This window comes from Protomyctophum parallelum (genome assembly GCF_964188405.1).
Source record: "Protomyctophum parallelum genome assembly, chromosome: 5".
NCBI lineage: Eukaryota > Metazoa > Chordata > Actinopteri > Myctophiformes > Myctophidae > Protomyctophum > Protomyctophum parallelum.
In genome coordinates, this window is record NC_139702.1 from 33,378,322 (window position 1) to 33,405,732 (window position 27,411).

General features: G+C 44.6%; 1 protein-coding gene across 7 annotated transcripts in view; it reads left to right on the forward strand.

The window, feature by feature from the left end:
• LOC310859536 (septin-9-like) overlaps nucleotides 1-27,411 on the forward strand; it is a gene marked incomplete at its 5' end in the record, with an annotated part of 89,724 nt that overhangs the window by 36,186 nt on the left and 26,127 nt on the right. Inside the window, one exon of one of the 7 annotated variants that reach the window (XM_083766126.1) lies at nucleotides 11,011-11,083. The exons of 5 other annotated variants lie outside the window; for them this stretch is intronic. Of the gene's footprint in view, nucleotides 1-11,010; nucleotides 11,084-11,850; nucleotides 11,872-27,411 lie in introns of those variants that run through there. One more of the 7 variants, XM_083766128.1, reaches the window with a different exon arrangement.

Here is a 27,411-nt window from a genome sequence, read left to right on the forward strand (position 1 = left end):
CGGGTCATTGATTAAACTAAAGCATTCTCTTTCTCTGACATCCCCCACCCCCTGTCTCTCTCTCTCTCTCCTCCCAATACTCTCTTTCCCTCACTATGTCTGTCCTTGATGATAGTTGCCAGAGATAAGTAGTCCAGCTGGGAAAGCTTCAGTAACTTAAGTTCTAACACTTGGAATAGACACCATAGAAAAACACCTACAAGATTTAGACCACAAACTTTGCAGTTTATCTTCTTAACGACTGCTATTACCCAACGTATGGCCTGTAACTGGAGCAAAGTGCTGATGAAAAAGCAAACACTGTTGTGGTTATTGTAACCTTGGGGTGCAGTTTTGCTAAACGAGGTCAAGCTAATTAATGTAGACAAATACAGTGTCATACAGGATATTTATTATGCGTATAGCTCAGACTACACATGCAATGTACAGTATACTGTTAAAGTGCTTAGGTCCCATTTCTAGTGATGTCATTCAAGGTGGGAGGAAAGTAAAGGAGGCTGTATAGCCGATGAAAGCACGTCGGCATGGAACCTTCAGCCATGTTCTATCACTGTCTGTTCGGTACATAGTCACACATGTGCTGTCTCCATTTGCACCACAGGGGAGCAGAGCAGCCTCAGCAAAAAAACACAACAGGAAGTCAGTAACAGACCCGGGTCTTCCCTGAAGATATAGCGTGGCCCCACCAGATGTTCCTCTTTCGCTTGAACCTTTCTCTTCTTTTGAATGCTCTCCCCAAGTACCCCTTCTACCCTTCACCTCCTTCCATTTTGTCCCCTCTACGCCCCTGCTCCCCTCTCTCCCTCCCACCCTCCTACTTGCTATTCTGTCCTTCCTTCGTCCCTATGGCCTGCTCTAATTTCTCCCTCAGTGTCGATGAGTCACTCGGCACGTCGACTTATCGAGGTAACTCTCTAAAATCCTCTCCATATGTGTTCTTCCCTGATTGGGTGGCCTGAGCCCCAATCAACCCTGACCTCTGGTCCAATCACATAGCTCCCCCTCTGTGGAGCGCGCCAGTCTCTAGTGGCTATTAGTCTCCCGTAACTAATCTGGCCCCGGCTGTGATTGTGATGGAACCTAGTGAAGGTTCCACCGGAAACAACGCAACCCTCTCATCACAGGCAAAGGAAAACTCTGGACTTTTCAGGGCAAGTCGATTCTTCAGAGCAATATTTTGTTCCCTCAGAGCCTCGTCATTCGACATGGATGACTTTCATGATGATTACTTGTTTTGGCTTTGTCACTGAGAACAAGGAAACTCGTCTTTCTGTCAAAGGTTGCTTTCTTCAGTATGATGGTTTGTGATTAGGATGAGGAAGGAAGTGTGGTATTTCACCTACATGTAGAGATCTTGGTCAACAGGTCTTTCTGATGCTCCCAAACAGGTCTCCTGAACTTTATTATGAAACGTTTGCTACGACTGGTGGAATTTAAACAATTTTGTAAATACAGAAATAACTTTCTCCTTACAGTGTTTAGTTAGATTGTACATGAGAATGGACCAGTACACACGCACGCATGTACAGTACGTGTGCGCGCACAGTGCACGCACACAGGCATGCATGCACGCACGCACGCACGCACGCATGCACGCACGCACACATGCACACATGCACACACACACACGCAGTGTCTCTGTGTCCTCCTTGGCACCGTAAATCACATCAAGTTATTTAATTTACTTTACTTACCATTAAAGTCTGTGTTTATCAGTAAGCCTAATTAAATAACTTGGACTTATTTGATATCTAATTCCCAGGAGAAGAAACAGCTGATTCTGTCACAACCATCTATACTGTTCAGCATACAGTAGGTTTGAATTTTATGCAGTGTTCTCTACAAAGTCTAAGAAAATGCATTTTACATTAAAATTAAATTAGTAACACTTCAGTAACACTGAACACTATCCAATAGTAATTGTTAGAGGCGAAGCTGTGGGCAATGAAAACAGAATGGTCTTTATGCCACAAATACATTTTTACGAACGCGCACGCACGCACGCACACACACACACACACACACACACACACACACACACACACACACACACACACACACACACACACACACAGGTAAATTAAAGGAAACCACAGCCAAACGTTAGATTCTGCTGCAGCTTTTAACAGGAAGGAAGCATTTGTGCTGAATGTTATGAAAACATGTCAGTATGCTGATCGGGGAAAACATACAGGCAGCGAATAATGAATATCTATTCTCCACTGACACACATCTTATTACACATGTACCCTGTAGCCAAATGGTGATATATATACATTATTAGAATAACTGCTGTTAATGTTTATCCTTACTGGTGAGCTGGTATGACAACTGATACAGTATATCCATTCTACTGGTATTGTTCATTGGCTGCATTATATAGTACAGTATGCAAATCCTGGTCGGTTCAAGTGCCAGACCAGACTTTAAATCTGGTGTTTTGTATTTGCACTACTTGTACATTACTACTTGTTAACTCTTTTTCTACTCTTGCTACTTAAACGTATCTCTCTATTCCTCTGTATCTGTCCTGTTTTTCTAACTGGGGTGCTGCGAGCGCAACTGAAATGCCCTTGCGTTATCAATAAAGGTAGACTGTCTACTTTCTATTTATCTATTTATTACCACGATCACTGACAACTTTCACTGACTGTTCCTCGAAATAAATCAAGGGCTTTAGTTTAAATTATTTGTGTAAAAAGAAAAGGTGTTATTTTATGCACTTAATATAATAGATGCTGTCACACAGCAGTCGTCAAAACTATGCAGTGTTAGACATTGATTGATTGATTGAAGTATTTATTAACAGTTTGCAGAATGGGTACATTTCACATGAAAGCACAACTCAATACAAAGACTGTTACTGTGAACGACACACTGATAAAGCATTACACTTGTTTACAGTAGGGTCCACCTTTTTCAATTGATCAGAACATTTAGATACGAACAAATATACACAAAACAGGAAATCATGTAAGGAGGTAAAAAGGGAAAGGAAACATACAATAAGGGGGAAAGAGGGCAGGGGGTGCCCTTTGAGAGCGGTTTTGAAGGAGTCAAGGGATTTGCATGTCTTAATGGCTGTTGGTAGGGCGTTCCACATTTTGGTGGCATAGGAGCAAAAATAATTTAGTCCCTTGTCTGTGCCAAATCTGGGTGGAACATGGTTTGTTGAACTCCCTCTGGTGTCGGTACAGGTACATGGTTAGCTTGGTGGTGTAGCAAATCTTGTGGACCAGACCCATTGCAAGATGCTGTATGCCTCGTCAAACGTAAGTCATTCTAGCCTGGACAGGGGAGTCAGGCCAAGTAGGAGCCTGACCATGACCAGTTTGTTTTGGGAAGTCTGGAGCCTTGTTTTAAGGGCCTTTGAGGTGCTGTGGTACCAGGAGGTGCATGCATAGTCGAAGAAACCTAGTACGAGGATCCTGTATAGGAATCTTGTTTTTTGGTTGACCTTTTTGATTACGTTGGTGGCCGTTTTATCACCGGAAAGATTTGTTTCCAGGATGGAACCTAGGTAGGTAATTTCATCATAACATCATATTATAGATGCAATACCGGTAACCAATGTATGAAAAAGTGTACATTGGAATATTGTAATTGTCTCCACCAGGCCGAAGGTGCGTCCATCCGTCCGTCTGTGTACAGCTACTCTTCGGCACCGTTAACCCGGTCGATGCCAAACTTTGCACACACACTCCCTGGATGCCAACAATGAACCTCTGCCCCAAATTTTCCAGAACGGCCTGTTATAGTGCCACCAGGAGGCCGACTTTTGTGGAAAATAATTGATATTACTCCTCCAGATTTTGTCCAAAAATCCTGTAAATCGTTTCACAGTATCTCTATGTGCTCAAGACGGATCTGTCCGATATTTCAGATTCCATCCTTATTGGCTAACATTGGCTTTCAAAGTTTGCAGGATTGGCCCGTTTAGAACAAAAACTGGAGGTTACGCAGTAACCGTGGTTATATTAGGGATATGAGTGAAGCGATTCACTATGGGAGCGCTCCCTCTGAGCGCGAGACACAGAATAATTATTAATAAACTCACATTCTACTAGTCGAATGGGCCTTTGCGACATGCCGTATTCCGTCACCTCCCCGAGTATAACCGCCGAAATACGCGCATGCGCACTAATTCGGTGAACATTTTCCTTCTGCCGTAACAAGCTAGAAGGGTATCTTGGTGAATCGCTTCACTCATATCCTGCTACGTCCAGGTTATAAAACCTCGCAAACGTCGACGGGGAAGACCAGCTTGCCGCCGTACAGACGTCCTGTATCGAGACACCCTTGAACAACGCCCAGGATGCCGCCACACCCCTCGTGGAGTGTGCCCTCAGGCCATCTGACGGGGGCGTACCCGTACTAGCATAGGCCAGTTGAATGGCTTCCACAATCCACCGGGAAAGCCGCACCTTCGTGACAGGTTTACCTATCGCCCCAGCGCCCCATGCCACAAACAGCTGGCTACCCTGCCTAAAGGGAGCCGTTTTCTGCATGTATATCCTTAACGCCCTCACCGGGCATAGAGTGTGTAACCTCCTATCCTCCTCCCCCACATGAGGAGGTGGATGGAACGACCCCAGATCAACAGGAACACTCCGAGAGAGAAAATTCTTAGGCACAAAGGCTGGGTTCGGTTTCACCGTCACCCTAAGCCCATCCACACTGAAGAACATGCAGTCCACGCTTACAGATAAGGCGTGCATGTCACTAACCCGCTTAGCGGTCGTCAGCGCGACCAACAGAGCGGTCTTGAGCGATAGGAACTTTAGCTCCACCAACTCCAGAGGTTCAAACGGCGCCTCCATAAGAGCGCCCAGAACCAGAGATAGGTCCCATGGCGGAGCCATAGACCGAGAGACCGGACGTGCCCTGTTCGCGCCCTTCATGAAGCGACGTACTAGGGGGTATTCACCCAAGGTCTTCCCCTCAATACCTATGTGACAGGACGAAATGGCTGCCAGATTGACCTTCACCGTGGAGAAGGATTTTCCGTCGTCCAAGAACTCCTGAAGGAAGGTCAGAACTTCCTTCACCGAGGCCAGGTACGGGACCACTTGTCCAGCCCTCTTCAAACACCATCGTTCGAAGACCCGCCAGGCTACATCGTACTGTTTTCTGGTCGACTGGGCCCTAGCCCCTTGAATAGTCGCTATGACGTTAGGAGGTAGGCCCCCCTCTTGCAGATTCAACCTCTCACGGGCCAGGCCCACAGGTCCAGCGCGTGTGGTTGGGGATGGAATATTTCGTGTCTCACTTGAGTGAGCAGGTCCGCCCGCAGCGGGAGCTGCCAAGGGAGGTCGTACAGGAGCGGAGTTATCTCCGACCTCCATGACCCCCAGGACGGAGCGATCAGGATCAAGGTCAGGCCCTGTTCTCACCCTGTTTAGCGTGGGAAGGATCAGGGACAGCGGGGGGAACGCATACAGCAGAGTCCGAGGCCACCCATGAGCTAGAGCATCCAAGCCCAGAGGTGCCTCCCCCCCGATAAAGAAGAACAGGGGACATTTCGTGTCCTCCACCGAGGCGAACACGTCCACCTCGGGAGTCCCGAACCTGTTCCAAACCTGCGCCGCTACCGCAGGATGTAGAGACCAGTTCGCATACCTGAGTGGACCCCTGGATAGCAGGTCGGCCCCTGCATTCAGGAGACCTGGGACGTGACATGCCCTGATCGAGAGGAGGTGCTCGTCGCACCACAAAATCAGCTGGCGCGCTAGCATGTGCAGCTGGCGTGACCTGAGTCCGCCCTGTTTGTTGATGTAGTACATCGTCGTAGTGTTGTCCGTGCGTATCAGCACGTGGTGACCACGTAGAAACCGCTCGAAACGGTGTAGAGCTAGCAGAACCGCCATTAACTCCAGATAGTTTATGTGGGCGGTTCAGAGGCCAGCGTCCCACGTCCCCCTGGCCGTCCTCCCATCGAGGGTGGCACCCCACCCCGATAGACTTGCGTCCGTAGTGACCACTTTTCTGGAGAGGACTATCCTCGCCCTCCGTTAGGACATTTTGTCCATTCCACCATTTCAGAGCCAACAAACAGTCTGCTGTCACTAGGACCCGCCTGTGTCGCTGACTGCTGGGGATCTGCAGAGATCTCAACCATGCCTGAAACGGTCTCATATACAACCTGCCTAGGCGTACTGGGGAGATGGCCGAGGCCATGAGGCCCGCCATTCTCAGAGAGGTTCCAAATGCAACCTTGTGACCTGTTCGAAAAAGAGTCAAACATGCACGGAATGACTTGACTCTCTCTTGACTCAGTCTGGCCGTGAAAGAGAGAGAGTTCAGTGTTATTTTCAGGTGTCGATTGAGAGCACGTAGGTCTAGGATAGGCCTTAGTCCCCCCCCCTTTTTTGGCACGAGAAAGTATCGAATAAAAACCCATCTTGCTCTCGTTCGTGGGAACCTCTCTGATGGCTCTCTTGTTTACCAAAGAGACTATCTCCGATCGTAGTACATCCGCTGCTTGACCACTCGCGTGTGACAGAACAATCTTCTCGAACAAGGGTGGTCTCATTGCAAACTGTAGCTTGTATCCACGGGCGATAGTGCGCAGCACCCACGGAGACGCACCAATATGTTTCCACTGTTCTAAATGTAGAGCTAGTGGATTCTCTATAACTACTGGAGAAATTTTCTGTGGCACGATGCTGCCCCCTGTTGGACAGGGGCTGGCAACAGCCTGACTCACCCTGTGAGATACCACAGAAACCTCCGCCACCGGCCTGGCGCTCATTGATGGTGCAATGGCGCCCTCTGGTGGCGGGGCCTTCGTCCCCGTCCCAGTCATGGTCGGCACGTGGGGCGTGGGTTAAGGGCGGGAAGTCCTTGTCCATGTTGAAGACTGGGTGGGCCTTGGCCGCCGCTGCTGGGGCCCCCTGGGACCCGGAGGGTCTAGACGGGGAGGCTGCTGCCTCCGGTGGAGGTCTACTCACCGTGGCCGATGCAGTGGAGCGAGGCCTGGCGCCTTGCCTGATGAAAACATCTCTCTGGTCATTGTTATTATAATCAGCAGAGGGTAGGGGGATCCCTGAGCTCATTGCTACACACTAGAGCTGCCGACGAATATTCTATATCCGAATATATTTCCGAATAAAAAAAAATTAATGAATAACCGAATATATAAAATTAAGGTTCGAATTAAAAATAATAATAAAAAAATATTTTTTAGTTATTATTATTATTAGTTTTCGCGAGACGGTGCCATGGGTAAGCGACGCGTTGTGACTTGTGAGCTTGTAGATTAGTTATATTTGCCACGCGACACGCCGACACGGGCATACATTGAAAAATAAATCAGCTGCCTCGTACTCTATTCGAGGCACTATTCCTAGACGCAGACTATGCAGCGCAGGCTGCGTAGTGAGCACAGGGCGGGCGGGGCCGTTATTTGCGCAGTGGGTGTACGCTGGTGAAATCTTCCGTCAACAGTATCTAGTGATCAGAATCTGGGACAGGCTTTGCTTCGGTGTTGTTTCGGACAGACGGGAGAGTATATTTTTAGACAACACACAGATCTATCACTCATCAATCTTCAATCATGAAGCGACTTTATCCTTCAGGAAATTATAAAAAGATAAATAAAATGCGTAAGGATGAAATGTTGTGCCGGGTCCGGAAGCAGCAGCAATGCAGTGTTCTGTGGATTAATACTGCCGCCGTGCCTCGTTTTGATAAGGCTGTGTGCCGTGGTAGGATTGCTCATTTAATAAAAATGTCTGTGAAGTTTTACTGGAGAAGGGAGAATGCATGCGTTGCGTTCCAACTCCGTTTTCAGCAGCACCAATGCGCGGAGAGAGAGAGTTGCGCCAGCAATGCGATCTTAAATGTTATGTCTCAGGTTGTATTGGTGTAAATATAATTATTAATAAATCCGAATGGCTCGAATTGAAATCCGAAATCCGAATGGCTCGAATTGCTCGAATCCACGTGGGTTTTTAAAACGAATATCCGAATCCAATTTTTGGACAATTACGGCAGCACTACTACACACGGGGGACCATGGCTAGGCCGCGTGTTAATTACCGTGGCGGGGCCTGCACGGCTTCCATCTTGTGCGTCTTCGAGCAGACGGTCCTCGAAGTCATCATAGCTCTCGTCGTCGTCAAGCTCGGGGAACTCGTACATCTTTCGCACACGGGTCAAACGGCGCCAAAGACTGCGTTTGTCCATGTCCGAGCACTTAAGACATTTGCCCGGAAAATCTAGGGCCTCTTCTGCATGGTTGAGGCCCAGACAGTAGGCACACAGATTGTGTTGGTCCCATCCGGACATGGAGTTGCCGCAAGAGCGGTTCTTGCATGTCTTCTGTTGCATCGGGTACTTGTCGCCTTGGTAGCGGCGAGCTAAAGCCCTAGAACAACTCCGTTCAGCCATGCTGCTGTGGTTACCCTGAGAGCACACTAGCGGCTAATAAGCCTGGCTTGTGCAGCAACGGAGATAAACGATACGGCTTGTGCAGCACGAGAAAGTGTTATGGCTTATACAGCAACCCGAACAAACAGGCTAGAAGCTATCGCTTATACAGCGGGGCTAACTAGCTAAACAGATGCTATGCTTATACAGCAGCTAACAGGCTAGAAGCTATCGCTTTCACAGCGGGGCTAACTAGCTAACAAAGGCTATGCTTATACAGCAGCTAACAAGCTAGAAGCTAACGTTTTCACAGCAGGGCTAAATAGCTAACAAGGCTAGGCTTATACAGCAGCCAACAGGCTAAGCAGTGTTAGCTCACACAGCGAGTACTAATTAGCGATAGAAGTCTTACATTCGTGAGCTTATATCACCAAGGTGAGATCACCGATAAAGGAACCTCGCGGTACAGGTCAAATTGCGGACCCGTCCTTATTGGGATTAATGTTTTTATATAACCAATATCGGAAAAAGGATCTCAGTGATATGAAAGCTTGTGTCTCACGAGCAGAAGAAAATCGAATTAGTGCGCATGTGCGTATTATACCCGGGGAGGTGACGGAATACGGCATGTCGCAAAGGCCCATTCGACTAGTAGAATGTGAGTTTATTAATAATTATTCTGTGTCTCGCGCTCAGAGGGAGCGCTCCCATAGTGAATCGCTGAAGCGAATATTCCGCTATATAACTTACTAGGCTGAGGAATATATCCCACCCTTTTCACATTGGCCTGTGAATTCTTTTGAACAAAATGCCTCAAATCATCCAATTGCCATCAAAGACGTAAGAAGAAATGTTCTAGTTATGTATGAAAAGGTGTCATATAATCCCATGAGGGATGGGCCACGAGATGGCATGACACTTAAATAAAATCATTCATTCATTCATTCATTTAGACGCTGTTCCTGTTTTTGTACCTGGCGACACATTGCAATGCAACACAGTGCGAGCCTTTAGATCGGTAATTTTGGCTATACGTGTTGTACGATGAAGTAGAAGGGCTTAAAGTGGTTAGTGTAATCAATAAAGAACATCCTAATATCCTAGTGAGGACTGCACCATGCGCTGCGACCCAACACAATAGTGATCTTGAGGTTCTGCTATTTCCAGTGAAAAAAATCGGATTCTTCCGATTCTTTTAAAGTTCCGCCAGAATTTGGTTGCTATAGGGTCACAATTATGTAGGAAAAGATGTGTTCATATCTTGTGGTACCATAGCCTACCTGTTTTTGAGCCCACTCTGTTTATGTAAATGTGTTGACATCATAAACACAACGTTATGTTTTGAACTCAGACAGTGGTGACAGTCCACCTTCTGCTGTTGGCAGAGAGAGAGAGGGAGAGAGGGAGAGAGGGAGAGAGAGAGGGAGGGAGAGGAAATTGTATTAAGGGAAGGGTAGTGATGACCAGTACTTCAGTCCACACACACACAAACAAACAAACACGCGCACACGCACTCGCATGCACACACACACACACACACACACACACACACACACACACACACACACACACACACACACACACACACACACACACACACACACACACACACACACACACACACACACACACGCACACACACACACACACACACACAATCTAATCACCTCCACTGTGCCACATAGAAACAAAGCAATTGCAACAGGGGCACGGTGGCACAGTTGGTTGTGCTGTCGCCTCACAGCTAGAAGGTCCTGGGTTCGATTCCCGCTCGGGGTGCTGTGGGTGCTGGCGGCGTGTTTCCTCCTCCGCGTCATCAGTGCCCATACCCGAAGGCGGGGTTGGCGAAAGGGCCTTTCTGTGTAGAGTTTGCATGTTCTCCCTGTGTCCCCTAGGGTAGGTACCCTCACAAAAACATGCAGTAATCCTGGTCTCTAAACTGCCTCCCCCTGGCCAGCCGGGGCGCCTGATGGAGGGGAAAGGAACTGGTTGGAATAACGTGTTCCTTCCATGCGCTACGTCCAACCAGGGAAACTCCCCCCTGTCAGGTGTAAAGGAGCAACTTGGACACTCAAGCATGAAGGAAGCATGAGTTAAGTCCGTTGCTCTCCCCAGGTTGGTGGAGGGTGTGTAGAGCCCAGGATCACATTAGATGATTGACACAGGGGTGAAAAATGGGTTACAAAATTGTGGGATAAAAATATAAGAGAAAAAAAAGAAACAAAGCAATTGGAGGGAGAAAGCAGATGGACACTGTGACGCACGCACGCACGCACGCACACATACACACACACAGACAACCATGCAGAGGACATTGCCTCTTTCCTCTTGTGTAAATACACACACAGTATGGAAGCAAACAAATGAATTCTCATTATTTCTCATGCAGTCACACACACACACACACACGCACACGCACGCACCTTTCAATCTCTGTTCATTTAGCTGCATGAACATACATAGTATAGTACATATAGATGTCATTGCCTGCTACATGCACAATGCTCTCCATTCACTTTCTATGAATGAGGGGTGTGGCCGCCAAATGCCTGCTAGCCACTGGGGGGCTAGTCACATGACCCAGGCTGTGGGCGTGGCCACTAGACCAGCAGCAGCACACACAGCCCCACCAGCTGGAACTGTGATTGAGAGAGAGAGGAAGAGAGTGAGAGAGGAAGAGAGAGTAAAGAAAAGAAGAACAGGGAAGGGTTGGGTGAGTTGTCTATTTTCATGTTTTGTAGTGTGTGACTGATCATGTTTTGGCTGTGTCTTTTTCTTCTGTCTCTCTCTCAGAGTCTCTCTCTCTCTCTCTCGCGAGCAATGAAACATGACTGGTTTCACTGAACTGAGTGAGCCTTAAGAGGGAGAAAGATGGATTGCTGTTCTTTGGCTGTGTTTTCCATACGAGAAAGTTAGTTTGCCAGTTGTCTTGTGTGTGTGGAGAGAGAGAGGTACGAGAGTGAGTGTGAGTCTTTTTTGGCAGGAGTTCTGAACACTTCTGAACACTTCTTGTACTCGTTCTCTCCCCCCATGCCTCCCCTCTTCCCCCCACCCTTCTCCCCTCTTCTTCTCTCCTTGCTGTCTCCAGTTCCATTGTTCAGCTGTCTGAGAGATTTTGGGGGGGTCAGCTCACCCCCCCTCACTCTCTCTCTCTCTCTTTCACTCCTCCTTCACTCCCTCCTCCGCCTCCCCACACCCCACATCTTTTCTCTCTCTCCTGTTTTTCCATTGTGTCCTCAGCTCCACTTCATGCAAGTATAATCAATTTTGGAGCGTGTTGACCAATCAGAGAATAACCCCAAGTACATGTGTCTCCTCCTGGCCTTGCCTTTTCCTTCTTTCAGCCTGCCCTGTGCTCGGATCAGGGAGAGTTTTCCGCCTTGACATTGATCCATTTGCAGCGTGCAGGCTAGCCAGGCGTTTATCATGCCAAAGCATTTTTAACATTATTTAATTTTGGCAATCATCTTCCAGCATCTGAGCATTGTGGCCAAGTTCAAGGTCAGTTGAAGCATGTGGCCAGATTTCCTGTGTGGGATTGCTGATTGTCAGTGGGGCATGATTAATACGTTCTCCATCTGCTTTCTTCTTTCAGTTGCTTTCACCGAACATGAAGTCTGTTTGTTTCATCCACCTAGTTTTCTTATGTTGAATGCTGTGCCTGTAGGGCAGCTTAGCATTGGTATCATATCACACATCTTCCATGTGTTCTAGTCATATGATCTTTGACGGCAGTTGGTTTAATTAACCCTTTGGCTTTTTTGAATAGCTGAACTATAAAATAAGCTTAAGTGGTTAATATTTGCTTCACTCCATAATATTCCAACCATGATTTCCAACCAGCATCATCATCCCCAGTTTGTCTCTAAAATGCACTTTGTGCCATTTTACTAACGCAATGTACCCTGAATTTAACTGAGTAACGCTATCCTACACTCGCGAACCGCCAGGATCACATTACTGGCGGTTCGCGAGTGTAGGATAGCGTTACAGTCATTAAATTCAGGGTACATTGCGTTAGTAAAATGGCACAAAGTGCATTTTAGAGAGAAACTGGGGACCTGAGACGCTTCCCAGGTTCGAGAATAGACTTTTACCAAGGTCTAGCAGGCTTTGTTTCGGTGAGTGGTTTCGTCGTTTTGTTTATTTCCTGGTATTAGAAAAACAGCCCACGGGAGTGGAAATATGACCAGAGGGCTGTGGAAGGTACTTCCACAAGGCGTCAGAGAGAGGCTCGCTGTAAGCCTTGGACCAGGGCTACATCATTGGCTAGAGTCGAGTCGTCATCATCATCACACAAGTCTTCCTCAGATATGTCTTGATGTCCTGCTTGTGTTGTTGCCTTTGGACACTGACCAAACACATTTTGTATCTTTTATATGAGCCTATTTGCTGTTTGAAGAGATGCACTTGGACTAGCCCCTTTCGGGACCCTCCATAAAGCTTTTCTGAAATTTGGATGAGTTTTATGTAGGGTCCCTGCTCATAACTATATTTTCGTATGGGAATTCTGGAACGCGGACATAAATATTCTCTCTAAGATCGTATCTGTGGCGTTTGACGGCCTTTTTTAGTTTAAGTTATTCTGAATTTGTGAACTATAAGTACCTAACAAACCGCTGCGAATATCTCCTGTGGCGCGGAAGCCGTTAAGTATTTTTAATCTTTGTTTGACCGATTTGGTCGCTTTATTTCTTCTTGTTTGTTTACCGTTTATTGTACCGCCTCCCGGTGTGCGGTTGGCTTGTGCGGCTACGTCCCTGCCTCTGATCTGCTCTGTCATAGCTATAGCGCCACTAGCTAGCCAGATAGGCGGTACAATGAGGTGTCAATAAACAAGGAAGGAAGAGAAGAATCAAAGCGACCAAATCGGTCAAACAAAGATTAAAAATACTTAACGGCTTCCGCGCCACAGGAGATATTCGCAGCGGCATGTATGGGTACTTATACTTCACATATTCAGAAGCCCTCACACGAAAAAATGTCGTCAAAGAGCGCAGACAGGCGTTATCCACGTTGTTTATGTTTTATGTATGTCCGCGTACCAGGTGGCAGGATACTGCTGGAACAGGACCCAATGGTCTGTGTCATCAAAAAGTCAGAAACTTCAGTACCATTGGGTTCTGCTTGGAGGGCTACACTTGGACTATAGTAGGCACCCAATTTTAAACCCACATGATAAAACGCCTTATTTTTCTGGCACCAAAGGCGATAATGAAATGATACCATTAGCAAAGAAAGGGAAAATGATTAATTTTTCATTTATAGTAGGCCAATGCTTATTCCACTTTGATTCTAATATGCATGTGTCATCTTGTGGTCTGCTTACCACAGCATGCTTCACTGTTAATTATGTATTTGGTTTACAATAACCTTTATTACAATATTGCTTCACAGTAGGGGAGAGTTAAAACTGAATCAGCCATTGTTTACACAGTGCTAATGGAATTATCTTCTTCCTTATTATCAATTAAACCCCCGTTGATAAACATTTCATTAGAATTGTTAAACCACAAGAGATAAACTGCATTTGAATTGCTACAATGCACAGTAGAAGACTCATTAAATTCAGCTTCAAATATAGGTGCATCACAGAAGTAGTCTTAAAATCAAGGGCATTGACTATTTTCTCAAGACTTGTAAAAAGAGCTTTACGTTGCTCATCATGTCTGCAAATAGAATATTGTAACGTTTAGCACCCTGAGCTAGAATCGATCCCTGATCTCCAACTCAGTAGACCAGGCAGGCAACAAGCCAAACCAAGAGAGCTAGCTCCCTTTGCAGGGTTGTTACAATATTAATTCTGACCTGAGATCAGATTCATATGAGGTTTCCACTGGACACACACTGGTCTGATTAACCTGAGATCAGATTCTAAAAATGTCAGTCGTTCTTCGATTTTTCAAAAATAGCAGACCTACAAGCTTGTAGCGCACCACTCGGTGGCGCGATATGAGCTTGTAGATCTGCTATTTTTCAATAGCTAAAGCATAACATGATGCTAACACCAAAATGGGTTCCCGTTCAGAATGGGTTAAGACATTCTCAGCTTAGGAGACACACACACATGCGCACACTTTTTTTCCCCAGCATGTACTTCTGTGTCCCAGCAGGCTGAACTGGACCTCAACATAGTGAGGTAGATCGATGCCTCTAACCTGGGTGGCAGCCAGGCACGTGCCCACCCTGGCTGTTCCTCAAATCGATTGGATAATTCAGTGGTTCTCAACCTTTTCTGGCTGTAATACCCCTAAAATAACCATATTCGAACTGTAAAACTTGACACAGTTCCAATATTGTGAAAATAGCACATCTACAAGCTCACAGTGCCTTGCATCGACAATTTGGTCAATGTTTGACCCGTTTTTATAGTATAGTTTGATTACTTTTGATGTCTTATTTATTTTTGTATTAAAAGGGTCTTAAAAGTTTAAGTCACTTTACTGTCATCTGGGGACCCCCCGAAATCACGTGGGGACCCCCCCTGGGGGATCGCAGGTTGAGAACCACTGGTATAATTATCCATAAGTTGGAAGTATTTAATACATTACTGTATGTGATTGTGTGCATATATATATATATATATATATATATATATATATATATATATATATATATATACATACACACACAGTAGCTATAGCTGAAAACAGAGGGATGTTGTTCACTACATCTACATGTATGTCACAGGCAGCCGGGAAGGGGGGAGGAGGGGAGAAAAGCAGACGTGTCATTTCCTGTCCGTCCTGTCCGAGGTGACGGACAGGTTGTTGTGGTCATGTTGACAGGAGAGCCTCCTGGGCAATGGGATGAGAGGGGTTGGCCACGGCTGCCTGTGGCAACCTTCCATTCTGCAGTGTCCACCACCATGCAGAGGGCTTCTGAGTTCATCCGTCACACTGTGTTTTGAATCCCGTGTGTTGATGGAATACTTGGAGAATTGCATCTCTGAAGAATTGCACACGCGGTTCATTGACGTTAGAACCGTTTGGCTGCCTCCACTTTGCAAGCTTGACTTGTATTGTAAATTTGTAACCTGCAAAGCGATGCCAAAGGAATATGATTGAACACTGGCAATGACTCTCGTATGTGCATTGTATGAGGATCACAAGCGGATACACACTTGATTTGACAATTAACAACTTCAGCTCCAATTTTTACTTTGTCGTACAATGGCATTTTTTAAATCTTTGAAGATGTTTTTACCTGACAAGCCCAAAATAGGGATGCCAGGATGAACGTGGTTAAACATAAGTATTTATACATATTTATACATATTTGATAAACACTCCCACTATGTTTAGGTTCACACAGGGGATACACAGGTCTGTATTCTAGGCCTGGATAGCGTATAGTGTGTCATTTCTCTTGTAAAGCAACACCTTTTGGTCACAGGCATTTCTGCACTGACCACACAGAATATAGGTCCTTTCAGATGGGCAGTGCTTAAAGGGACACTTCACCCTTTTTGCATCAAATATATATTTTAATGACGTTTAGAAGATTTAGAACACATTGGGGTCTTTGTGTGTGTAATATGTGGTTTTAGATATATTAGATTTTAGCAGTGTCCATGATGTCACAGACACTGGTCTCACTTCCTTCCTGGACTACATGTTGTCTCGGTAAGACAGCCCTCCCCCTATCCACAAGGAGGAGCAGTGCACCAAAGCATTATGGGGATTGTAGTCCAGGAAGGAAGTGAGTCTGTGACATCAAAAACACTGCTAAAATCTAAAATATTTTAAGCCACACACAAAGACCCCAAGAAAGCGTTCTGAATCTACTAAACGTCATTAACATATATTTGTTTTTTGCAAAAAGTAATTTTTTAAAGTATCCCTTTAATGCGCAGCAATTCATTTTCAATGAAAGGCCTGCGGGTTTTTTGTACGTGCAGAGAAGTTGGTGGGCGACAACGCAAGCGTATTTATGTGGTGGTGGACCTGTGAAATTGTCGCACGCGCGCTCGTTTCATGCACATGCCCATGACTGACCTGGATTGTGTTGCGTTGTCACACACCTGGAGCAGACCTTCGTTGGTCCAGACGACAACGTCTGCATCACACGCTGCCCATCTAAAAGGACACTAGGGCAGCTTATGAACAATAGTTTGATGACGTTTCCGAACATCTGCAAGCCTTTTTCTCTCTTTCCTTCACTCCCCCATTAAGACTTCCAAAACGAATACTAATTTGTCTCCTGTGGCTTTTTTTGGCCTCTCAGAATGATTGTTAATTGTTAATTTCCAAACCCTAAAAATGGGTTAAAAGAAAAACGGAGAAAATAATAGACATAATTAGAGACGCGTTTTATACGCAGCTAATCGCATGTCTTGATAGGAAATGAACCACCTCTAAACCACCTAGCTTACTTTAGCTCTGAACAGTGGAAACCTTTTAAAGGTTCTAAAAACGCCTTCTAAATCCTGACCTAAGTTTTCTGAAAAACTTATATTAATAGGCAAAAATTTTAAATTTGAATTTGAATACTGTACATCCTGTACAGAACCCCAAGAGGGGTTCCCGCCCAGAGTGGGTTAAACACAATAGTAGTGCAAAATTCTGATTGTTAATTTGACTCTGAGGGAGTAAATATTTTCCTGTAAATGGTTAAAGCTGCAGTATTTCAATGAATGTTATTTAACCAATATGTATGGTAGAGCATGTTAATACAATATAAATAATATATCTGCATTGGTATTAGGTCTCCCCGCTCTTCCAGACATCGATACATACCTTGGTGTCAAGGTATATAATAGGACCTTAACCTCAGGGTCTTCCCTGGAAAGCAGGGATTCCCTCTTTGTTCAGCGGGGTGCTGACATATTGAATCTATAGCTCCTTTCTCCCTGCTTTGCTTCGGTTCATAGTTTGGTGGTTGTGTGATTTACAGTTTGTCCATTGCCCTATACCAGTTCCCCATACTGCAGCTGTGTGGAGAGGCCTGTGGCTAGACCCTCCTAGTCTCCCTTCCCCTGTTTCTCAGAACGTCCACACGTCACTGTGTGAGTTATGGCTGTGGGAGCTTGGCCTACGGTACTGCAGGCTGCCCAAAGCAGCTGGCGCTTCGCACCACAATAATGCATCCACGGTTAACACAAGCATCGCTCGCTCCACTGCCTCACTTTCTCAGTGTTGCCAAAGCTGACATTTCGATCTCGACCATTCTGTCCTCGGTGTTAATTTAACCCAGTCTGTACAAACGGAACCAAATGGGCTTGCGCGTGGAGGTAGTTTGTGACATGGATGCATAAATCGACCCATGCTATCATCATTGATTGGTTGAATACATTTTTAACAAGATTGTTAACAGTACAGGTAGTACATTCAAAAGTTATGCTAAAAGGATAACACAAAAAGTGCCAGGTGCTCGAAACCATTGGGCCCAAACACAGAAGGAGGGTAGTAGCCCTATGCGCTGAGTGAGCAAGTTTCATTGAAATGAGTGGCTGTGGATTCTGACTGTTCCCTCAGATATAATGCAGCTCTATGAGAAATACACAGAATAGGGGTTTTTGGCCACACTATTGTTTATCTTCTCACAGAACAATGGAATTTCGGTTGATAATCTGCAAAGTGTACCTTTAAAACCTTTACTGTGTTCACTGTCCTGAGTATTAACTGAACTCTAGGAATGCGTGTTCTCTCAGTTAAATTGGCATTCAGGAATCAGGATTTTACTAAGTATAGTAGTAGTAAGTTACTGCACTCGGCTGTCACTTTGGTAGAATTGACCCCTGTCCGAAGCTGTATTCATCCCTCTCTACTGCCCTGTCGACATGTACAGCTCTCAACTCTTGCCACTGTCTTTTTTTTAAGGTGTGTTTTGGGACTGGTCATTATCTGTGTTACCAGACGTTTTCTGTGTGGAAGGCTGTATTTCAACAGTGGACAACACCATCTGCTTTACACCACATAAGGGGGGGGGGTCACATTCTTGGAGGGCCAACACCAGTGACACTTCTGAAAGATTGACTTGGCCAGTAGCATTCTTCATTCTTCTTCTGAAGTGCCGTTTTTGTGTGTGTGCGTTTGTTCGTGTGTCCGTGCGTGTCTGTCTGTCTGTCTTGCCATCTGTCAGCTGTACTCGTCAGTCGTCATCAACTTCACAAACTACAAAGCAGAGAATTGTTGAGAGACGAGTCAGGCTTTTTGCTCTGCAAGTTCCTTTGGTTTCAAAGTGCTGGATGGGAGAGACTGATTGAGAGGGATTTCCTCTTGGTTGGACATGACAGCCCCAAGCCATCATCCTCTCTACTACTCCTACTCCTGTCAACCTCTATCACCCTGAAACTGCTTACTGCAAATATTCCACATTCTTATACGATATGTCAGTGGCCTGTGCTACCTTTAACCACTTAAGCCCTAAAATGATTATTTTCTCCCCAATTAAACCCATTAAGACCTGAGGCCGATTCTACAATGCCTTCTAAATGAGTAGTTCTCACTAGCTTTTTCAAAAATGTTCCAAAAAAGCAGATGTACAAGCTTGCTGCGCGGCACGAAGTGATGCGCTGTGATCTTGTATATCTATATACATTTTTAATGGCCAACACAAAACTATAAAACAACACAAAAAACAGAATTCAAATATAACTTCTTTTTTTGTTTTGTTGTGATAATCCTCCCTACTATAGTGTGCTGCCCATATAAGGAGTTCCTCCCTGTCTCCAGTTAACCCCTGGGGGTAAAAAGAACCGTAGGTTTCATTTTTGGATAGGTGGACCAGTCTTCATCCAATCAGGATAGAGAGGGGCCTTCCACCAATCATGATCGAGCAGGGGCAGGCCTTGTTGTTTGTGCTGTTGGGCCTGTCGCCTGTCCCCCCCACTGTAGTGCATGAATGTGCACATCTTGTTACCGGGGTGGACCGGGGGGTTTTCAAAATCACCCAAATCACCTTTTAATGGGTTAACAAAATGATTTTAACAAATCTGCTATAATGGCATGTAAAAACAAATAGGCACACACGTTTGGAAGTGTGCACAGACCTGACATTTTGTAAAGTAGTACGGTACATGTATTAGAGGCACAAAGAGGTTTAAAGATGTCTGGATGTCAGCTTCAAACCTGCTGCACAATGTTACAGGTCATGAGTCTTGACTGGTATTCAGATCACTGTAAATGAAAGTCTCCATGCTCGGTCTTGTCTTCCTGTTTAAGGAAAATATCTGAGAGGTCATTTAAGGATGCAAAAGAGTAATATTATAAATGTTTTGACCAGGGCCCATGAAGACAAGAGCATAACTTTAGTTTAGTTATTAATTTAGGCCGCTGGCTGAGGAGGGAGCGTTTTAAAAAGTGCTGCTGCATTCATAAAACTGCCCCATAAAGTTTGAGGTGATATTATATTGTGCACATGGCTACTAGTAGATCCATTAGCTGAAGGTAATGCCCTCACTGTATGTCTGTCAGTCGGCTCTTTTCTCTGCATCCTCCATCTATCTCTTGCAGACAGCAGTGGGCATAAAATGTAACGATTGCTTCCTCCTCAGAGAGTCAATGGAAAGACCACCTGCTGTGAACAGACAGGGAGCGAGAGAGGGAGACTTGAGAAGAGAGAGAGAGAGGGATACGGGCAGACACGTGACACTGTACAAATATGCCTGATTTATACTGTAGTTTGTTGTGCAACTTATCACACACAGAAAGTAGCCGATCTAATAAGCTGTGTAAGTTCATAGATCATCATCTTCTATTTTCGATGTGCAACACACCAGCATGGAACCAAGTATCAGCTGTGCTGTACACGCACTCATTTCTACCATAACACAACTGACTCGCATGGGAAATGAGAGCAGAGGAAGTTAAAAAAAACGAGCATTGTCAGTTTGACGTCTCCAGGTTAGGGATTCGGGGATTTCACCTCATGGGAAGTGTGCCTTTCAAGAAACGCAGACGGCGTTTAAGAGCTGTCAGTTACGATGTGGTGAGAACGGAAGAACAGATGTGATGGCTCGTTCTCCCATAGCTCAGAAACCCCAGTGGAGCAGCCCCACGGCTTTGGGCATGTTATGCAGTAGCTTTATGTTCAGAGAGAGGCAAAATTAAGGTTGACATGGATGGAGTGGAAACATGATTTCTTCAATGAAAAGTTTTGATATGAAAGATATGAAATCTTAAAGGTATCAGGCAGTGATACAAGTTGTATCGTTCATTGCTGTGGTATAGGAGCTTTTGTCATGTCATACTATTATTTGATATGATGCCATTGCTGTTCTATCATGTGGTGTTTTTATTAGGAATACAAACATTTAGCTAATGAATAAAGGTAATTTAAATTGCTTTAGGTAGTTTGAAATGTTGCTCAGCAAATGTTTGGGGGCAAATGTAAATGTACAGATGTAAGCACACAAAGTGGTGCTCGTAACATTTGCCAGAGTATACTGCAACTGGAGTATTCCTTATCTGTATTTTATAGCGAGTCTAATCCAATCATTGCCTAATGCCTATCAATAGTCATTACAAATCCAACTCTGTCTATAGACTCTATACATTTAACAAATGGGTATCTGTGTGTAGTGTGCTGCATGTATTCTTGTACCTGTCACTGTCCTCAAACGGATGGACACACGCTGTATACAAAGCTGTTCGTCCTCACAACACATTTACTTATTTCTAAAAATATAATTTGGCCTCTGTTAATGCAGTAGTGTGAGGATATGAACAGAAGAGAAAATAGTGGTAGCCACAGTACAAGTTTCCCCGTCCTACATTTCTTCCAGGAAAACAGTGCAGGACTTTCCAACCGATTCTCCCTCTTGGAGGTGAATCAGTGCTGCAGTGAAGCACCAGTACCGCAGCAAGTTTGTGAAAGTTGGCCTCCTCTAAATGGTTAAAATGGGGTGATCAGTAGTAGGGTATGACTGCGGAATGGAAGAAAAGCTAACGGGGAAGTCTAGAATCCCACACATACCAGTTTCTTATGCACATCGACCACACTACTGAAAAGACATGGCTCATCAGAACTAATTACACGTTGTGCGTGACATGAATAATGGTGTTGATCTATCTTTCTGCCTCCTCTCTCTCTCACTCTTTCTTTGTCCTCCCTCTGTCTCTCTTTTCTTTCCCTCTCTTTGTCGGTATAGCTTCTTCACTCTTGTTTTCTTTTCCATTTGTGGTATATTCTCCATTCTTGTATTGTCAGGATCTGGGTTGGACTAAAACGTATGACATGCAAAACCCTACTTTTTTTCATCTAATTCAAAGCAGAGCTAAATGGTGGTTAAATTGAGATTGTGGGTGGAAGGTTATGGAGTTTCTTTGGTTTTTAGGATCCGTTTTCCTTTTTAAACGAAGGCTCTGTCAAACGTTGCAAAGCAGCCAGCTTTACCCTTTGAAAACAAAAGAAGCGGTTCTCTCAGCTCAAGCAAACAACGAAAGCCTTGTTTCACATAACGCAGTGTTACATTTCATGAATTGAATATGAAATTTGGGGTCAGGGTGTGTTGGAGACTGAGAGTATGTTTATGGATATGCAGCGTTTAGGTTAAAGTGATTGTACTTTGGGAAACGGGACCTGTCATGGAGTTCCCACTGTGTGGGATGTGGGAGGCATGCTGGAAAGGATCTGTTATTTATTGTTATTGGTTTCTGACAGCCCCAGTGTCAGAAAGCTTTGTAATAATATAAATTTTTGCACTGTTCAATAATTCCTTAGAAGGCATAATCCAAGCGATTTGTGCCCATGCAGTTTTATTTTCTTGTTTGTCTCCATTGATAAACCGTATCAGTAGTATAATCTGAGAATAGAGAGCACAGTTTAGGTGACGATGTGTCACTGATTCCTGTACCTGACAAAAAGGAAACCAAATGTCTAGCAGTGTGCAACTTTTGTCATACTGGTGGAAAAACTTTAGAGAGCACCCATTTTCTTGTCTGTCTGTGGATTAATTTAACTTGGGAGGACAACCAAACTGTCCTAGATGGCAATCATATTATAATATTATATACTGCCTGAACACTAATATTTTCATATAGTTTTGTGGATGGAAATTAGCGTTGCCTTGCTAAATCCGGTTTACACAGCATTGTATGTTTGCTCTTAATGTATAAGACCAAAGAACACAAAGGTTTGCACTAGGGGTGCACGATTATGAAATTATGACCGATCTCCGATTATTTGCAGGTTCATAGCACTGAAGTACCTACTACGGTACTTCATTGGGAAGATGGGAATTCAGACCAACATCTGCATGACAGGTTCCATCCATTCTGCATCTATTCAACAGAGCTCTGAAATCTGCTAGTACTTAAATCCCTGTTTCCATCACAGAAATCTCAGTTCCTCATATGTATTTGAATGAAACCTCAGTCACCATAACAGCTGTTTGTGATTTAGCAAACCTATTTTGATTGGGTAGTTTGTGTTGATGAAGTAAGGTGAGAGGCAGGCCAAATATTGTAATGTTTTTCCACAATCGGGGTTCACTCTGGGTACAGCGAGGCACCTGCTTACTCCTCAGGTCAAATTCTCTCTCATTTCATTTGAATGAACTGATCTGCTACACTCTGTCATTTTGATGTATACATTTGTGTCTCTAGAGTTGAGCGTATCCAATTTTTGATTGATTGAATACTTAACAGTTTGCATGGACAAGCACAGGGAAGTACAGTACAATCGGCTTTGACGTTTTACAGCGTCCAGTTTAGAATTTCAGCCACTTGGAAATGCTCTTTTAGTGCGGTTTTGAAAGGGAGTAAAGATTCACACTTCTTTATGACTGTTAGTAGGGTATACCAATTTTTGTGGCATAGCAGGAGAACAAATGTAACCCCTTTTTATATAGGCCAAATCTGGGTTGAGCTTCCTCTCCGTTCTGAATTGGACTTGGACTGCATTGACATTTTTGAAATAGACATGGGTGTATTGGGTACATGGGTGTCAATGAGGTCAGGTGTAGTGTCTCCAGGCCTGTTGTAAGTTGCTGTACTAGTCTGTCCTCTTCCCTGAGCCAGCAAGGCATTTTAGTTTCCACTGTTTTGGCTTTTTCTTTCTTTTTTTCCCTTTTTTTTCACAAACACTTGAATCATGGTCCGAATCATACAGCCCTGTTCATGATCTAATGAGGTTGCTCATCCAGAAATGTAGTTCGCTCTAGCAAAGGTTATTAGTGCTTCCTTTGTGAAACATCGTAACGCTTGACTTAATGTCCGACTCATAAAGAGAGACACTCCAGATTCTGCAGTGGTTGCAAATGCCAGCGCTGCCGTTGGAGTACACAAGGCTCATAAATAACTGTGAACAAAAGCAGCTGTGGAGGATGGGGCACGGCCAGCTCACACAGGGCGAGGAGGGAATTATCACTGGTTATTGTCGATGTAAGCGGTAATGACAGTAGTGTTTTAGTCAGGTCAATTGGAAATGGTGACTGTGGTTCTCAGGCTTGGGTAGGCCACGTCTGGTGAATATTGCAGCCATCTGGACACTGTGTGTGTGTGTGTGTGTGTGTGTGTGTGTGTGTGTGTGTGTGTGTGTGTGTGTGTGTGTGTGTGTGTGTGTGTGTGTGTGTGTGTGTGTGTGTGTGTGTGTGTGTGTGTGTGATTTTATTGCTGTAAGTTCCTGTGCCATTGTGTTTGTGCTATACTGTACTGTACAGTATGTCTGTGTTGAGTATTTCTATTCTTAGCAGAAACGTAAAGCAGCAGATGGCCCAGAGCTGGCACGCCGGCCAGGTGGCAGCTTTGCTACAGATCCTCCGCTTGCCATTAGAATGAGCTAATCAGAATTGTCTCTTTCAAGAGGCTATAACTCACTGCAGCTCAATGCTCTAATAAAAAGAGGGTTGTTTCACGGGTTAGCAGGGAAGTGTCCCCCAAGTGCATGGATGTTCACTCGCATCACATCCATGGCAAACATGGTGTTACTGTATATCATATCATCATAATATCATATCTCTCAACCTCTCCGCTCGATAGAATTATTGCAAACACAAAAGCCAGGACTTGGGTCATGGACAAGGTGTGGGCCCTTGGGCGCTTAGGAAGGTTTCGTAGCTGCGGTTTAGACTTTGATTTTGGGGAAGGTTTTGCCAAGCCACATGTGGTGTCACCGTTGTAATTAATCACCATCAGCGTCTGTGCCTGGGAACTGATTCTGTGAATCTTCTGCAGGCACCAGGGAAGGTGGGGTCCACCTCTTCATTTATTATATAGTCCCATTGTCTGGCTCCGTGGAGAAGTTCCGGGGGGCATTGAGTTCACATATTAAAGCTCATTCATCTAGAGGTGGCCATTATGCCTTGAGGTATGTGCACTCACGTAGTATTAGTAGTACTAGAGAGTTGTGAGTGTTAGAAGTACTGTCGTAGATGTGTATTCATTGCATGTGGTTTTGCTCTGGTCATTTCAAAATGTCAAAGTTTGTGTTGCACTGTTTTTGATTAACTTAACTGTTTACTTAGTTGTACACTGTACAGTACCACAAACAGCGAAATAATAACCTAAAGGCCAGTCCATCATATATACTTGCAATTACTGTACTGCATCCCCAGTCATGGCCAATGGCAGTTGCACAGAGTTGCATTGGTGTGGACTGGCCATAAAACGGTTTGACATTTTTTTTAACCAAAATAAAGACATCTGTTATGATACGATACTAAGTACTTGACCCTCGTCTGGTTCTGACAGACCGGTCTTGTGTGTGTAGGCTGAGGTTGGTGTGTGACGACCCGGTTGAATATTTCCTTGGTTCGGCGGCGGACAGACGGACGGGCCCAGTCCGGGAGAACAATAACATGACACCAGACAGTATCACGCTAAGACGCTCACAAAGTTTATTACATTAATACAGCACATATATAGCTTGGATCCTCATGTCCTAATGACATCACTGACTAGACATCACAATCACTGCCGCAGCACGCTTGACCTTGCTGCTTGCTCTACTCCAGGAGCTGACTATAAAGTATGTCACCGTTCAGGCAGTACACAATACACAATACATTGTATAGTTACATACATCTACCTTGTACTATACACAGCATGTTGTATATTACAACACCATCCACTTTGGACATTTTATCTGGTCCCCTCCACCCCATGCTACATGTTCATGGGACGTATAATGTTACTTGATCTCTTTATGGCATGTCGCTTCAAGTTGAATGTTTGACGTTTAAGGTTTGCTTTGTCTATGGATCACATACATTTGTAAACCTTTTTTTGGTCTGATATCTGATCTTGTGGGTTTTTGTTGGGCAACTATCAGGTGAAAATACAGATGCTGTCGGTATTTTCACATCCCTATTCAAAATGTACATGGCCCTCCGTTGTGTGGCGGAGGTGTTAAAATGTAAAAGCGCATAGTTTCCTTTTTACATTTTAAAAACTAAACGGATGTTTATTGTAATTTGCAACATGTTGCAGGGTATTCCCCATTTTATCATGTCACACCCAACTCCTGTGCGTGCGTCCGCGTGTGTCCGTGTCTTAGGAAGGTGCTAAAGACAGGCCCGGCTCAGGCCCTGAAATTACAGCTCCCTCAGTGGTGGAGGTCTACAGTATGTTATAACTCAGTGGTGGAGGTCTACAGTATGTTATAACTCAGTGGGTGGAGGTCTACAGTATGTTATAACTCAGTGGGTGGAGGTCTACAGTATGTTATAACTCAGTGGGTGGAGGTCTACAGTATGTTATAACTCAGTGGTGGAGGTCTACAGTATGTTATAACTCAGTGGGTGGAGGTCTACAGTATGTTATAACTCAGTGGTGGAGGTCTACACTATGTTATAACTCAGTGGGTGGAGGTCTACAGTATGTTATAACTCAGTGGGTGGAGGTCTACAGTATGTTATAACTCAGTGGTGGAGGTCTACAGTATGTTATAACTCAGTGGGTGGAGGTCTACAGTATGTTATAACTCAGTGGGTGGAGGTCTACAGTATGTTATAACTCAGTGGTGGAGGTCTACAGTATGTTATAACTCAGTGGTGGAGGTCTACAGTATGTTATAACTCAGTGGTGGAGGTCTACAGTATGTTATAACTCAGTGGTGGAGGTCTACAGTATGTTATAACTCAGTGGTGGAGGTCTACAGTATGTTATAACTCAGTGGTGGAGGTCTACAGTATGTTATAACTCAGTGGGTGGAGGTCTACAGTATGTTATAACTCAGTGGTGGAGGTCTACAGTATGTTATAACTCAGTGGGTGGAGGTCTACAGTATGTTATAACTCAGTGGTGGAGGTCTACAGTATGTTATAACTCAGTGGTGGAGGTCTACAGTATGTTATAACTCAGTGGTGGAGGTCTACAGTATGTTATAACTCAGTGGTGGAGGTCTACAGTATGTTATAACTCAGTGGGTGGAGGTCTACAGTATGTTATAACTCAGTGGTGGAGGTCTACAGTATGTTATTACTCAGTGGTGGAGGTCTACAGTATGTTATAACTCAGTGGGTGGAGGTCTACAGTATGTTATAACTCAGTGGTGGAGGTCTACAGTATGTTATAACTCAGTGGGTGGAGGTCTACAGTATGTTATAACTCAGTGGTGGAGGTCTACAGTATGTTATAACTCAGTGGTGGAGGTCTACAGTATGTTATAACTCAGTGGGTGGAGGTCTACAGTATGTTATAACTCAGTGGTGGAGGTCTACAGTATGTTATTACTCAGTGGTGGAGGTCTACAGTATGTTATAACTCAGTGGGTGGAGGTCTACAGTATGTTATAACTCAGTGGTGGAGGTCTACAGTATGTTATAACTCAGTGGGTGGAGGTCTACAGTATGTTATAACTCAGTGGGTGGAGGTCTACAGTATGTTATAACTCAGTGGTGGAGGTCTACAGTATGTTATAACTCAGTGGTGGAGGTCTACAGTATGTTATAACTCAGTGGTGGAGGTCTACAGTATGTTATAACTCAGTGGGTGGAGGTCTACAGTATGTTATTACTCAGTGGTGGAGGTCTACAGTATGTTATAACTCAGTGGTGGAGGTCTACAGTATGTTATAACTCAGTGGTGGAGGTCTACAGTATGTTATAACTCAGTGGGTGGAGGTCTACAGTATGTTATAACTCAGTGGTGGAGGTCT